The 15,466-nt window shown below is 40.0% G+C and overlaps 1 long non-coding RNA gene across 3 annotated transcripts in view; it reads left to right on the top strand.

Annotated features, from left to right (window-relative positions):
• Positions 1-15,466, top strand: part of LOC109548834 (uncharacterized) — a 132,457-nt gene that overhangs the window by 86,001 nt on the left and 30,990 nt on the right. For all 3 annotated transcript variants that reach the window (XR_002174983.3, XR_012332007.1, XR_012332008.1), the window contains exon 5: positions 8,515-8,641. This is a non-coding gene — a long non-coding RNA (uncharacterized lncRNA). The remainder of the gene's footprint in view (positions 1-8,514; positions 8,642-15,466) is intronic.

The raw sequence follows: 15,466 nt of genomic DNA, 5'->3' as shown, positions 1-15,466 counted from the left end.
TATCACCTGGTTTGCAGGGCTGTGGTAAGGTCTACGTGAGGTGACCTTTGGGAAATGCCTGGCAAATGATGAGCTTTCAATAAATATTGTTGTTGAAAATATTGTGGTCCTGAGAACCCATGTTTTTGAAAAATATTTATATCTTAAGACAGGCAAGAAATTGTTTAAAAATATGTTTCGGGGGAGTCTGGGCTCACCGTGAACATAGCGAGGCTGTCTCTCATTCAGAACTGGTGAACATTGAGTGCTTTTAGTTTGTAGATGGGTCCTGCTGAGTAGTAGCTGAACAAAGGACAGAAGAGGACTGGACTCTAAAAGCACATCTGACTATAACCACTCATTCCTTCCTTCAAGGATAGGAAGTGTTTCTGAAGATGGAAGAGTGATAACAATATAATAATGATACAGCAGCTACACTTTAGTGGGGACTTACTATGAGATGGGCACTTGCCAAACTCTACACAGAGGTGTCCCCTCTAAATCTCACAGCCACCTTATGGGGTAAGTTCCCATTTTATGTATGAAAAGCTGGGGCTTAGAGTTTAGTAACTTGAACAAGGTGAAGGATACAGTTAAGGCCCAATCCAGACTTTCTGATTCCAAAGCCCCAACTTTTAACCCCTGTCCAATTTTAGTCACTCTTCCAAAATTGTTGGTGGTCAAATTCATCAAATAAGTACTCAATTTTCTACTTTGCTAATGTAGATTCAGTTGATTTCCCAATACCTTGTAGTTTCCCTCTCTTCCAGTGCTGGGGCAAAGCTGCCCACGACTGGCATATTAGTTTCCTAGGGCTGCCGTAACAAATTACCACAAACTGGGTGGCTTAAAACTACAGACATTTGTTCTCTCACAGTTCTGGAGGCTAGAAGTCTGAAAGCAAGGTGTTAGGGGGCCTTGCTCCTTCTGAAGTCTGTAGGAATGAATCCTTCCTTGCCTCTGCTAGCTTCTGGTGCTTACCCAGCAATCCTTGGTGTTCCTTGGTTTATAACTGCATCACTACAATCTCTGCCTCTGGTTTCACATGGCCTGCCTCCGTGTGTGTATGTGTGTGTGAATCTCCCTCTCTTTTCTTTTATAAAGACACCAGTCATTGAATTTAGGCCCCGCCCTGATCCAGTGTGACTTCATCTTAAATAATTTCCTCTGCAAAGACCCTATGTCTAAATAAGATCACATTCTGAGGTTTTGATTGGACATGAATTTTGCGGGGACTACGATTCAACCCTCCACAGCTGTTATACCTGGAAAGAATATTACCTGCATAAGAATCCACTCCCAGAAAGGGTACATTTTTGTCTTTTCTAGGGCACTGTGGTGCGATACAGGCAAAACATAAGGTATTTTTCACTTTAAATTCCTATTACTGCTATAATCAGGTATTTTCTGTTGCAGATTGCAATGGCGCATAGTCTGGAATTCATTTCATAAGTCTTTTGAAATTTTAATGGACTGCAAACAAAATATAATTTTTCAGAAGAATTAACGCCGCAGCTCCTTCTGAAGCAGACTCAGAGAGGTTGTGGCCATGAACTCTTCAAGGAGGCACCCTGAGAAATGTTCCAAGGCTCACGTCTCCTTCCTTCAGAGCCCCAGGCCTTGGAAAGTGGGACCATTTGTCTCAGGAAGCCATTTATCTGTCTTCTTTGCTGGTGGGAGTGAAAAGTGACAAAACAATGTTATCAGAGGCAGTGTTCACAGTTGTGATAGGCGTCAAGGAGACTCAACTGATCCTACATTTATTTACCAGAACTGCCAATAAGATTTGTGCCCATACAAACGTGTACAATTATGCATCATATTTATGTTGCAAATCTGGTTGAATTGGGAGGAAAAATTGGCATGTTTTTAAGCTGACTTTTTGAGCCCACTTTCATGTTTAAAGCAAATTATTTATTTGTCAATTGTGACTCCAACCTCGCTGGTCTTTTTTCCATCCCTGGAAGATGCCAAGCTCATTCCTGCCTCAAAGCCTTTATATCTGTTGCTCCCTCTTCTACAAAACTCTCTTCTTCCAAATCTTCCCAAGGCTTCCTCCTTATTGTCACTCATATTTCCCCTCAAGAGGTCTTCCCTAATCACCCCAGAATCTGTCTATGCCACCCTGTTTTATTTTCATTAGAGCATAATCCTAACCCGACTTGTAATTATTATTTTGTCTTAATTGTTCATACATTTGTCTCTCCCACCCTCTATCCGGATTCTAAACTCCCTGAGATCAGAGACCTTATTTGATTCTCTGCTGTATTCTCAGCACATAGGGTAGTGCCTGGCACATAGGAGGTGCTCAATTAGTATTTGTCACTGAGTTCCCCTGATGAAGATGTATTCAGTCCTCATCTTAGACTAAAGGGACACCAGGAACTCCATCCAAGAGAGCTCAGTGCCCAGTCTCTCTTCCCAGGCAAACAAGAGGCCAGGTCACTGGACACAGGCTGCTCCAGCCCAGCTGGAATCACCATGGCCACATTCAGGGAAGGGTAGGAAGGGCTTGCCAAGGGCTGCAGAGCATATCATTGGAGGTCCAAGATGGAGCAAGGCAAGCCGGGCAATTCAGTTATCAACCCAAAGAGAATAGGCAAAGAGGGAAAATCCAGGTTCAAGGAAACAGGAAGGAACAAGGGAAACCAGACCAAAACAATAGGGTTCAAAGTAAAGAATGGGAGGTGGAAGCTGGAGGAAGTTCCTGAACTGTGGAATCGTAGGTACAGCTGCTTATAGGATCTTTGCCCAAGTGCACAGGTGGAAAGGAAGCTATTAAGGGCAGTGACTTAGATTCACTCGCTCAGCATCAAATCAGACTTTCTATTGGACCAGTTCTGATCTTGTGCCCAATCCTAGTTGCTGGATCTTGATCTTTTCCCCAAAGCCCAGTGCCTTCCATGTAACCAGGTCCTAGATTTGAATATTAGTCTTGTTCCCAGTTATGGAGAGACGAGTTTAGCAGAGGGCAGAACTAGGTATAGAGTGACAGATCTTCGACCGTGAGTGTATTTGGCAAGCCTGGTTTCTTAGTATTAAGTGTGAGATTTGAAATGTTAAAATACTTATGAAAAATAATTAATAAAGGAAGAACTTACTTAAAGTGAGCTTTGGGAATAAACGGGGGACATGTGTTGCCACTTAGCTAGTTATCCCTATGGCTAGGCACTGTTTAATCTTCAGCCAGAACAAAAATGAGGTGTTTACGAGCTGATCTATTAAAGTTTTAAGTGTGCTTCATTCATAGTGAAATCTTAAAAGTCTGAGGCGTTATCGTTGGCTGGAGTTATGTGGGGTAGAGTCCTCAAGGTGCAGCAGAAACACTGGGAGTAAAGAGATGAGTTAGGCCTTGCTGTTAAGTAGCAACAAGACTTTGGGTCCCCCTCACATCATCTGTCAAACGAGCAGATTTCTAACATGCTTGATTCTCTGTTTATCTGTAATATGTATGAGATCAGAATTCTTACAGCAAAATATACATATGTTTTCAAAATATATCTACAATTAGGTTGATGTCAGTCTAAAAGTAAATTTTCCTGGTGACATTCACATCATCTGCTTGCATCAGATACAGTGTCAAAATGCAGCTTGGTGTTTCGGATGAAGTTTCATCCTTTGAAGCCAGGACTCCGATCTGTTCATCTTGCCTCTGGGCTTCTACCGCAAGGCCATAGTGGACATCTCAGTTGTTTTACCATCTCAGCATCCATATTTTGTTCTGGTAACAGCCCTGTGATTTTCTTTCAGGACAATGTCTCTTCTACTCTCAGTCCATTTCCAGCGGAGGTTATATGAACCTAGGATTGGCCGATCAGGGCATTATGCTCCTCGGGCCATGGTGAGTGGTTCAAGGGCTGCCACATGAATATTGTTAGAACCAACTGGACTCAATCCTTTTTTTTTTTTTTTTTTAAACTGTTGGAAAGCTAGTATCTGTATTTCTGTTGTGGTTGTTGGGGACACTGGATACAAGTCTGGAGTGGTAGGCAGCCATCGTAACACTATCAGGAAAGCCTTACTGATAATGAAGTGATCACAAAGAAAAGTAGTCTGAAATTTCATGAGATATCAAGTTCTGAAGATTCCAGATGATTTAGGAATGTGTGAAGTCAGTTGCCCATGGACTTCAGTTTTGTGAACTCCTGAGTTTTCCTTTTTGCTAAAGCCAATTTGAACTGGGTGTTGTTTTTTTGCAACGAATGGAGTCTTGATATAAAGGCACTTAACCTTCCCCACTTTAACTGACTAAGCAATAAAAATGAAATCTTCTAAGTGGTAAGTCCCACAAGAGCAGGGATATTGCCTGATTTCTGGTCACCTAGGTCAGTGCCTGGCCCATAGGAGGTGCTCAACAAATATTTGTTACGATAATTATAGTGATGAGGCCTATTAACCAGTTCTATTTTTAAATATCCCTTTTTCTTATTATGGTAGTAAATGTTTGTTATAGAAACTTTATTTAAAAGGATAGAAAGAAATAACTATCACTCATTACTTTACCCCTCAGAGATATGCATGGTTAACTTTAGCCATGGTATATCGTATAGTTTTTCAATCATATATCATATATTTTTCAAAATGATATTGTATTTCATATATTGCTTTGCTCACAAATTTTCCAATTAATGTATAACAGACTAATTTCCAAGCCACTACATAATGTTTTGCAGCATACTTTTAAATGGCTACATAGTATTTCATTGTATGGATGAACTAAAAGTTATTTAAGAAATCCCCAATTATGGACTTTTGCGTTACTTCCAATTTTCAATAATATAAACAAAAATATTTACAAATCACAATTACTATTTCCTTAGCGTCATTTCCTAGAGATAGAATATTTTTTGCTGTGTGTAAAATAGGAGATTTTATTTTCTGAACATTTAGCAGTTTATTTCACATTCTACATGTAACCTTGTGTTACAGTCTATAACGTCTGAGGAGGCATGCGTGCACAGTCCATTGCCAGGAAAAAATACAGTCTTACTAGTAGCTGACTGCAAACATTCTCAGAGTCCAGATTATGATGCAAACTTTTTTTTTTCTTTTTTTCTTTTACTGTTCTCATTGTGCTCTTTTAGCCTACCTGAGTCAGCTTTAGCCCTCTTTTCCCCTGGACATTCTACTTTCCTCCCTTCTTCTTTTACTTATTCCTCCACCCACCCCCTGTGGTCAGAGCTGGGAAACCACTATTCCTGGGTCTCTTCTGGAAGGCAGTGAGGAATCAGAGTTGGTGGCAATGAGGTTTATATTTTAAAAAAATATTATAGGTCACTGGTACTTCTCCTTTTATGAATTCTAGGACAGTTCTTTATTTAACCATCTGTTTCTTAATACATTTATTATGTTTTATGTTCGAAGATGCTCCTGTAGGCCTGTGGCTTCCAGAATGCCTGTTTTCCCAATAGAGAGTGGATATTTGGCTGTCCCATGAATAGCCATGTTAGCCTTTCAGAAAACCAATCACTGTGGACTTTGTCTTTTAGTTCCGTGAACTGCAAAAACGTTTTGGGTCCCACTGAGATGCTCATACTGACAGTTCTGCTTGATTTAATCACTTTAAAGGTCTCTTTGCTTATTCCAGACCATCAGTGTCAGTAGCATCATCAGATGTTTCTATTTCTCTAGTTCAAACCATCATCCCCTTTCACCAGATTATTGCAATAGTCTCCCAAATGGTCTTTCTGCCTCCTTCTCCTCCCTGGTCCAGTCTATCCCTGCCTTCTCACCTGGAAAATAAGCAAATAATCAACCAATCAAAACTCATAGCTTTCATGGCTCTACTGCCCATGAACCTTCAATGACTCCATATTGCTTCCTGAGTACAGCCCAAGCTTCTTGTGCTCAAGGCTTATTGTGCTAAAGGCCTTTCATGATTTGGTCCCAGCTCACCTTTCCATTCTCATTCTGCATTACTCTCATAAATCACAAACCTTACCCATCAACCAATCTGAACTGTCTCTATGCCTTTATTCACATTCTCTTCTCCTTGAATGCCCTTCCTCACCTCTGCTTGTCAAAATCATTGAAGATACAGTCCATGTGCCCCCTTACCCCTGCCACGAAGTCATCTTCACTCCCCCAGCTAGGAAAGTCTCTCCCTCTGTGCATCAAACACAAATTACATATAAATCTTAGAGAACTTACCTCCCCCTGTTGCCTCCTGTGGTTATTTTTGTAGATGACTTGTCTTCCTTAATGAGAGGGAAAACACTCATCTAAATATATAACTATAGCTCCCAAAGGTTTTGGGGAAATATCAGTCAAAATATTTAAGAAGCCTATTTTTTTTTTCCCCCTTACAGGGTGGATCTTGTCTCCCACATTTCCTGGGCCTCTGTGTCAGCATCCATCTTGACCTAGTCCCTTGATTGTTTCTATAGCTCTGACTGTCCCTGATTTTAATCCTGAAATTTTCACAGAGTTTTCTGAAATGCACTTCAGGATTCCACTTTGTTTTTCTTCTGTGTTTAGGAGGAAGGGAGGTAGGGAGTTGGTAAACACAGCCTGGAGAGCTTCCCCAAACAGGCAGCTAGATACTTTGATCATGAGTTCTGTTAAGCGTCTTCCTTTCTGCTGCCTCATGAGGATCTATTTTCCAGGTCTGTTTGGAGGAAGCAGGAGCAGCCACTCCCCCATAATCAGGGAGTCATGGGGCTATTTAATAGGGTGTTTGTTTCTTGTAAATTTCATTACTTACAGTCAAAATTCTACAATCTAGAACAGGAGTTACTCTTTCCCTTTTACACTCAGATTGGTTTAACTGGGCAGAGGGCCTAAGCTTCTTATCCGTGCTGCCATATTGGTGTGAATCCCCTGACCATCTTGATCTTAATATGATCATGATTTCGCTTGGCACTGTCCTGTTGGAAATCCTCTCAAGTCACATCAATTTTTTTTTTTTTTTTTTTTTTTTTTTTTGCGGTACGCGGGCCTCTCACTGTTGTGGCCTCTCCCGTTGCGGAGCACAGGCTCCGGACGCGCAGGCCCAGCGGCCATGGCTCACGGGCCCAGCCGCTCCGCGGCATGTGGGATCTTCCCGGACTGGGGCATGAACCCGTGTCCCCTGCATCGGCAGGCAGACTCTCAACCACTGCGCCACCAGGGAAGCCCCCAAGTCACATCAATTTTAAGATTGCTAAAATAAATACTCTTAAAAACGCCACACTCTATTGACACAGTAAGAGAGTTAAAGACATCCCATTTCTCCAACCTTCCACTCAACCCCCTTTTTGCTCACCAAGGCTCACAACAACAAGGTATGGTGAGTGGTTGAAAACAAACTTAATTTCCCACATGGTGTCGAATACATTTGGTTCTAGCAAGGGAAGGCTTCGCTTAAGCTGAGATCCAAGTCCTTGGCTTGCCAAGAGTCACCAGAGGCCACAGGGAGTGTGCTCAGGAGCCAGGCATAGGAGTCAGCCTCCAAATGGAAAGTTCCACAGCCCATCAGCCCTCAGCAAGGAATCTCCGTTAGCCTTTGCTATCTGCTGCCCCCTGTCCTGGTCTTCTCCACACTCTGCACCACTTTCCTGACTCCTTCATTTCTGTCCAGCATTTCTTCTGGTATGTGGCAGCTGTGTCAGTGCCTGGCACTGGGATCCTGACCTGCAGAGGAAAACACAGAACCTCTTGGTCTGAGCATCACGGCCAACTGGGCTTCAGGCCCAGGCAGAAGCTGGGGCAAGTGTTTACTAAGCACCTCCCATTTGCTGGGCACTGAGCATATTGGGCCAAGGGCAACCACAGCACAAGGTGGAGGCAAAAGGAGGGGAAAACAGCCTTCTTTCATTTAATATTTAAGGAGACAAGCCCTAAAGATGAGCCATCATCTTCACCGGGGGACGCTTTTCCGTCATTTTGAGCCAAATGTGTATTGTCAGTTAAGCTCACCGATTTGCTGCTCTCTCGTCTCTGAAAGGGCTGAGGCGAGTGTTCCATCCGAAACTTCCAGTGTCTCACTCCATTGCTTAAGGAACTGCTGATGGTTCCCTGACTACGTTATGTCATTCACTCATGCATTCATTTTCATTTATCAGTCTCTGTGCAAGACCTTGGGCTCACCACTGTGAAGGAAACACATGAAAATAATAAATTCCTGATGCCAGCTTTCAAGGAACTTCTAGAGTAGGAGCAAAGACAACCATTATACAACCAACCATTATAGAAATACATAGAAAATAAGTATTTATTAGTGGCATATAATACAGTGGGAACCCGGAAAAGGAATAATCCATTCTACTTGGGGGTCTCTGTGGTGGTCTTATAGAGAGGTGAAACTTACCTTGAGTCTTAGAGGATGAGTTGGACTTTGGTAGATGAAGAATAGAGAAGGGCAGTCTAGGTTGAAGAAATGAAAGGAGCGTGGTACTGAGGCTTGAAAATGCAGCATATTCAGCTAACGGTCAGTTGAGCTTGGAATATGGGGCAGATGGATAGAGTTAAGGTATTGAGGTAGGAAAAGAAGGCTGGTGTTGAACTTTGGAAGGTGTTGAATACTATACCAAGGATATCTGAACTTTTATTCTGCAGGTAAGAGAGAGCCGTTAAAGTTTTCTGAGGAGGACAGCGACCTGAACTAAGTTGTGTTTTACGAACACTGTCCTGGCAGCAATGTAAAGGATGAGTCAAGGGAAGAAGTCGAGGGCAGAGAAACCAGGTAAGGAGCTTATCCAAACAAGAGATAAGAAGAGCCTAAACAAGGACAACAAAAGGGACTCGAGACTATTTTATTAACCTCATCTACTCAATTCTTTCCTTTAGTTTAAAAAAGGTTGATTGCCAGAAACACTTGCAGAATGAGGGTCATAATATAATTTTTAAAAAAGCAGACAGAAAGAGGAAGGACCTTTCTAAATTCTGTGTTAGACTGTTACTATCCAGAAGCATTTATTGAACCCCTAGAGTTTGCCGGTCTGCCTGGGGGATACATGGAAGGAAAAAGACTTAAAAAGCTACAATTCATTTTGAAGAACCAGACATAGAATCATAGGCAAATAACCAAGGATATAAAACACTACATGCAATTAAGGTTTAGATACTAAAATGCACCAGGAGCGTGGTTTTCCTGCATCTTTTTTTTTTTTTTTTTTTTTGCGATACGCGGGCTTCTCACTGTTGTGGCCTCTCCCGTTGTGGAGCACAGGCTCCAGACGCGCAGGCTCAGCGGCCATGGCTCACGGGCCCAGCCAGTCCGCGGCATGTGGGATCTTCCCGGACCGGGGCACGAACCCGTGTCCCCTGCATCGGCAGGCAGACTCTCAACCACTGCGCCACCAGGGAAGCCCTGCATCTATTTTTTATAAGAAGAATTCTGTTAACTTTATTCATCCTGACGGCATCAACAACTCATGGCAGGAAGCCAGAGGCAGGAGAGGAGTTCGGATATTTTCTGGGGTCCTTGATTGGAAGATGAGAGTTTGCCATATCTAAAGCCTTAAGCCTTTGTTGTTATAAAAAATTGAATATGGACACTCTTTAGTAATATATAATCTATTCAGTTAAATTCAACTAACTTTCATGATGTAGCTATTATGTATAAGCCACTGTTCAGGAGGACAAAGATGAACAAGGAATGATCTTGTCTTTGCCAACACATGGGAGAGCTGAGGTGTGTTCTCCCACAACTGTATTTGATTCAAACAAACCCTTCTCATTGACATACTGCTGATGAGATAAAGACCGTGAGTGAGGGTCAAATGACATAATGTAGTGGGTTGTTTTCTTTGCCTTCTTTTTTCTTACGTTGTGAGAGAATTGGCTGAATTTTTGTTCTAATCACTCTGTAAAGTTGATTTAGTCACTGTTTATTTTCCTCATCTGAAATATAAGAGTCATAATTACAAATGTGAAAGTACTGAGTTCTGGGCTCCGGGTACTTCATTTTCTTTCCTTTCCGTGTTGGATCTGATTCCTCACCATCGGAACTTCACCTCTTTGTTAGATGAATTTATTATTTCTTCCATGGTCATTTCTTTTTCCCTTTTTCTTCCTTCAGTTCCTCTTTCTCCTCCCCTCAGATGCTGTCTTTTCCTCTCTTCGCCCTCATTTGACTAGCTGCTTACCTTTTTCCCTGCTTCTTGATACCAAATGTCTGTCTCTTGGGACTCTGATAGAGAAATGAAGTTTCCATTTTAAGAGTACATTGTGTTTATTACATAAACTCTTAAGCTTTTGATTCTAAACTTAAAAACTGGCAAATTTAATGTTTCTTATTTATTTCAAAAAACAAGGGGGTACCTTTTACTTTATTTAGCTTTGTCATTTCTCCTTCTCCATGGAGAGGTAACCAAGGATAGAAGGTCTGATAGAGATAAGAATTGCCCTTGTAAACTTTATAAATGGATTAATCTGTCTGATTATTGTTTCATGTAATTGTCTAGGCCAGCTTTGACCAAGGTATCTCACTGTTCGTTTTTAACTGTGCCAAAACTCAGTACTCACAGGCAGCCAGATTTCAGATCAGCTATTCTGAGCAAAGCCAATTTCTAGAATAAATTTTGGAAGGCAATTCCAATGAAGTTGCTTTGTCTCTGCCTTCCAAGGGCCCATGTTGTCTGATTTGGAGAGGGGAACTGATCTCAGGGGATTTAAAGGGAATCTCTGGAAGTCTATGTCTGTTTCTGTTGCTTTCCTTGGAGGATAGTAGCATTCATTTATTCACTCATAATGTGTGTCTACGTTCAGCCTGTGCCAGCTTCTGTGCTAAGTGCTTTATGTTGAACCCTATCTAATAGTATAATTATATTTTACAGATGAGGAAACTGAGGCTCAGAAAGAGTAGTGTTACCATGAGCAGTTCTCTGAGATTTAGGCCCAACTCTGTGTGACTTCCATGCCTCCTCCCATTTTTTGAACAATTACCATGTCCTAGTCTCCATACTAGGTACGTTTGTGCTTAATTTACATTAAATTCTACAACTAGCAGAAATAAAGATTATTAACCCATTTTACAGTTGAGGACCCTGGAATAATAGCTTGAACTTAAGTATCGAAGAGAATAGTTTTGAGATGGAATGGAAGGTAAGACTAGGAAGGCAGATCAGGGGCCAAGTTATGGACTTTGAATACTAAGTGAAATACTAAGACTTTATCTAAGGGGTAATTGTGAACCCAGGACTTTTTTGTTTTTATTTTTAAGCTTTATTCCCATATGAGAAATCATATTCCCCAGCCTGTAAAGTTTAAAAATTATTTAAAAAATGAGTATGTGAGGTTGGATATTTCTCAAAAAACTTCCAGTTTTTCACAGAAAGGAAACTTGTTGAATTAAGGGCACCACTAAATTTTAATATGTATAAAACCTGAAAGACATTATTTTGTTGGGATTTATAAATGGAATAAATGAGAAGCTGGCTGTATGGATTAGTGAAGATTAAAGTCACAGCAAAAAACAAATTGTCAGGAAAAATCAAAAGGAATACTCAGCTGATATAAAAGTAAAATAAATCTGCTCCACTTAAGGAGGTTTCACTAGAACCAGCGTCAAGGATATCTACAAAGTCAGAGTTGAGAAATGACGGAGAAGTCTAATATGATTGGGATTTTACTCTAATCTGAAGACATTCTCATTAATTGGACACCATGGGTTCCAAATTCATGGAAGTTTACTTTTGTATCTATGAAAAAAGAATTGCCAAATAATTTAATAGTCTAAACAAGATGCCATGAAGATATTTAAAGTGCTTGAGAGTACAAATAATAATTAAGCACCTTCAAGTGTTTCAGAAAAACATTTTATATACAATTTATATACTACAGACAAATTATTTTTATTATCTGCTAAAATAGTTTCCTAAGGCCATCTTCTAAGCCTCATTTTAATTAATTAATTTTTTAACATCTCTATTGGAATATAATTGCTTTACGGTGTTGTGTTAGTTTCTGCTGTATAACAAAGTGAATCAGCCACATGCATATGTGTATCCCCATATCCCCTCCCTCTTGCATCTCCCTCCCACCCTCCTTATCCCACCCCTCTAGGTGGTCGCAAAACACTTAGCTGATCTCCCTATGCCATGCAGCTTAAGCCTCATTTTAATTAGTTTGGCTTTAGTATTTATTTTGAAGGTAAATGTACATATATAAAGTCTTTAAAAATATTAATTAGTACAAAGTAGAAGCTTTTTATTCTTCAAAATATATGTATACTTTTAGCGTATTATATCAAATAAATCAGGTGGGTTTCAAAAATGCAAGGTAGGTTATATGAGCCAAGCACATTCATTTGAATAAACTGGCAGAGCCATTACTTAATTTTAGACTTGCAACCTACTGATTAGAACTAGAAACTTCCTTTTGCTAATGGTATTTAGAATATTTTGGAAGATAAAGGGTCAGAATCTTATTTCATTAAGCTTGTTGTACACAATTACATATTACATATGAAAATAGTTATTTTTAATTTGACATAGAACTAGGGAATATTGTGATCCAGGCTGAAAATATCATAAAGAACGGTGCAGTATAGGCAGCTTACTTTTTTTTTTCCTGCATTTTTTTTCCACACACACACACACTGTATTTTATTTTTACAAGAGATAAATAAACTGACACCAAGCTTTGTAAATGGATGACCACAACAAAAGCAACAATGATTGCAATTACCAAACACGGAACACACTCACACTATGTCATAATATTGACATTCAGTCCAGGAATCCTCCACTGTAACACCTCCTTTACTTTGCAGTGAAAATTGATTTGTATATTTTTAGGCAGCTTACTTTGATCTTCATTTTTTTTCTTTGTAAAACTTTATATGTGTAAGGTGGAAAAGAGATCTGAAGCTATTATCCTAAATAAATAAAAGCCCTTCATTTTGCATTATCTTCAATTATTTTTGTATTGTAGGTAGAAGAAATTTTTATTTTTTGCCTATAATTTCCAGATATTTATGTAAATTTTCAGTTCATATTTCATGGATACTTACTTACTGCCTTTTCATTTTGAAGCTGTTCTCAGACTAGCTCTGGTATTCTCAAGAGTAAAGAACATGTATTTTACATACTTTGTATTTCCCCAAGTGCCTGGTACAGTGTTCTGCACATGCTAAAACCTTAATAAAGGGTTTTTTTTTTTCTGTTTAATTTATTTATTTATTTTTGGCTGTGTTGGGTCTTTGTTGCTGTGTGCAGGCTACTCTTTATTGAGGTGCACAGGCTTCTCATTGCAGAGCACAGGCTCGAGGCACACAGGCTTCAGTAGCTGTGGCACGTGGGTTAAGTAGTTGTGGCTTGTGGGCTCTAGAGCACAGGCTCAGTAGTTGTGGTGCACGGGCTTAGTTGCTCTGTGGCATGTGGGATCTTCCTGGACCAGGACTTGAACCCGTGTCCCCTGCATTGGCAGGGGGATTCTTAACCACTGCGCCACCGGGAAAGCCCAATAAAGGGTTTTAAGTGATGGTAGTATTACGATTGATAGTGATGATGATGATCGTGGTGGTGGTGGTGATAACAGATGGTGCTACACTGGGCGCGTAGCAATCTCAAAATACCAAAAGCATAATGAAGTCCCATTGCAACATGAAGCCAGCCAGTGGACTATTTTAAAATGGTTACACCTTAAATATATTTAGAAAGCACACTCTATTTTTTTTTTTTTTTTAAGTATAGCATATATGGCAAGAGCGTAGACTCTGAGTTGCACTGCCTGAGTTAAAATCCTCGCTACTCTACTTATTGGCTCTGTAACTTTGTGTAACTTCCTTAATTGCACTGTGCCTCAATTTCCTCATCTATAAAATGAGGATAGTAATAGTATTTATGTTTTAGGGTAGTTATAAGGATTAAATGTTAGAAGGTGGAATATTGTATAAAGGATTTAGAAGAGTGCCTGCTATATAGTAAACACTTGGTAAGTGGTAGTTATTATTATTAAATAAAGTCTTAAAATAAAAAGATACATGTTCATTATAGAAAATTTAGGAAGTACAAAAGCAGAAAGAAGAAAAATTACCCAGTGTCCCATCTCCTAGAGCGACTGTTTATTAATATTTTGATATATTTATTTTTATTGTATATCAAGTTAAGCAACTTAGTGGTATAGTCTTAGAATAGATAAGGTATCCGGTTAACGTTACTGGTGACAGAATTAGGTGAATTTTAGGTAAAAATACTATGCAGCCATTATAAAAATGAAATGTGAAGACTGTGGAAACATACGAAAATGTTTAGCATAATGTTAAGTGGAAAAAGACGAATGTAAAATTAACGTGCACATGCAGTATATTCAATTTTGTAAAGTTAAATATGCAAAGTAAAATTAGTATTAGTGGTGTAGGATTATGTGTAATTTATTACAATCATCATTACTAGACTTAATGCTGCTATTGTTTTTAACATTTCTGTGTCAAGTTTATTTTTAAAAATATGGTGCCTGGTAGAATTGTAATTATTCCATGGCTGAGTCATTGGATGACAGTGTGAACTCTGCTGTCTCCTTGTACCTTGGACCTAGAAGGGATATGTAAAGGGGGTACTTGTGTGGTACAGGGTGGTACTCACAAGAGACCAACATGTTGGGTTGAACAGTTATATATCCTGAGGTTGTTCAGATCAACATCAGTTACATGTGGTGTCCTGGCAATGTGGGGACAAGCATTCCAAAGCAGGAAAGCATGTGTGCACGCGTGTGTGTACTGTGTGTGCACGCATGTGTGCGTGCACGTGTGTGTGTGTGTGTGTATGTTGGGGAGAAGGAGGGTGAGGAAAAGATAGAGATAGGTGCAAAAGTAAGAGATGAAGGAAGTGATATCTAAGGTAAAAGAGGTTAAAGAGGGGAAGGTTCCTTGGGTTGGAATTTGTAGGAAACATTCAGACAACTATGAATCACATATCTTTTTTTAAATGATAATTAAAGCACCTCAATATCTGTATTTCCCTTGCCACTATTTTTTGATATTTAAATAAAAAGGCGTTATAAAAGAAGTTGGAGATTATGTGCCATCTCTATTGGGAGTCCTGAGGGGTAAGTGGCATAACGACTTGTCAAGGAGGAGTGGGTGGGACATTTGTAAAGCCTACAAAAATGTCACAGGACAAATAACTTTATTTAAACTGCCTGAGGTTTTCCTAAGGAAGTAGCCAGATTATTACACTGTGCATCCTGCTCTGCCCATGGTAACTTGACCCCTGGCCCAGGGTAAATAACAGTGTTTGCCAGGTTTCAGTGAATTCTAGTAGCTGTCATTTTACTGTGATTTTGAAAGGGGGCAGCGAGAGGTGAAGGCCGGTGAAAAGCCTTAGGGTGTTCCGAAATACTTAGTTGTTGGACTCATTTTAGAAGCATCTCTTAAGATAGACAAATGAGGTGCCTCTATTGCACAGAACGTCTGCCTGCTGCCAGATCAGAATTTTTCCCATGAAACCTCTCCTATTGAATAGGATAGCAATAAGCGACTAACTCAGACACACCGAGTTTCCCTCAATTAAAAAGAAAATCCTGGAACTTCCTTGGTCATCCGTTGGGTAGGCTCTTCGCTCCC

This window comes from Tursiops truncatus, chromosome 5, assembly GCF_011762595.2.
Source record: "Tursiops truncatus isolate mTurTru1 chromosome 5, mTurTru1.mat.Y, whole genome shotgun sequence".
Taxonomy (NCBI): Eukaryota; Metazoa; Chordata; class Mammalia; order Artiodactyla; family Delphinidae; genus Tursiops; species Tursiops truncatus.
Note: the sequence above shows the minus strand (reverse complement) of the source record. Positions and strands in the feature narration are given on the sequence as shown.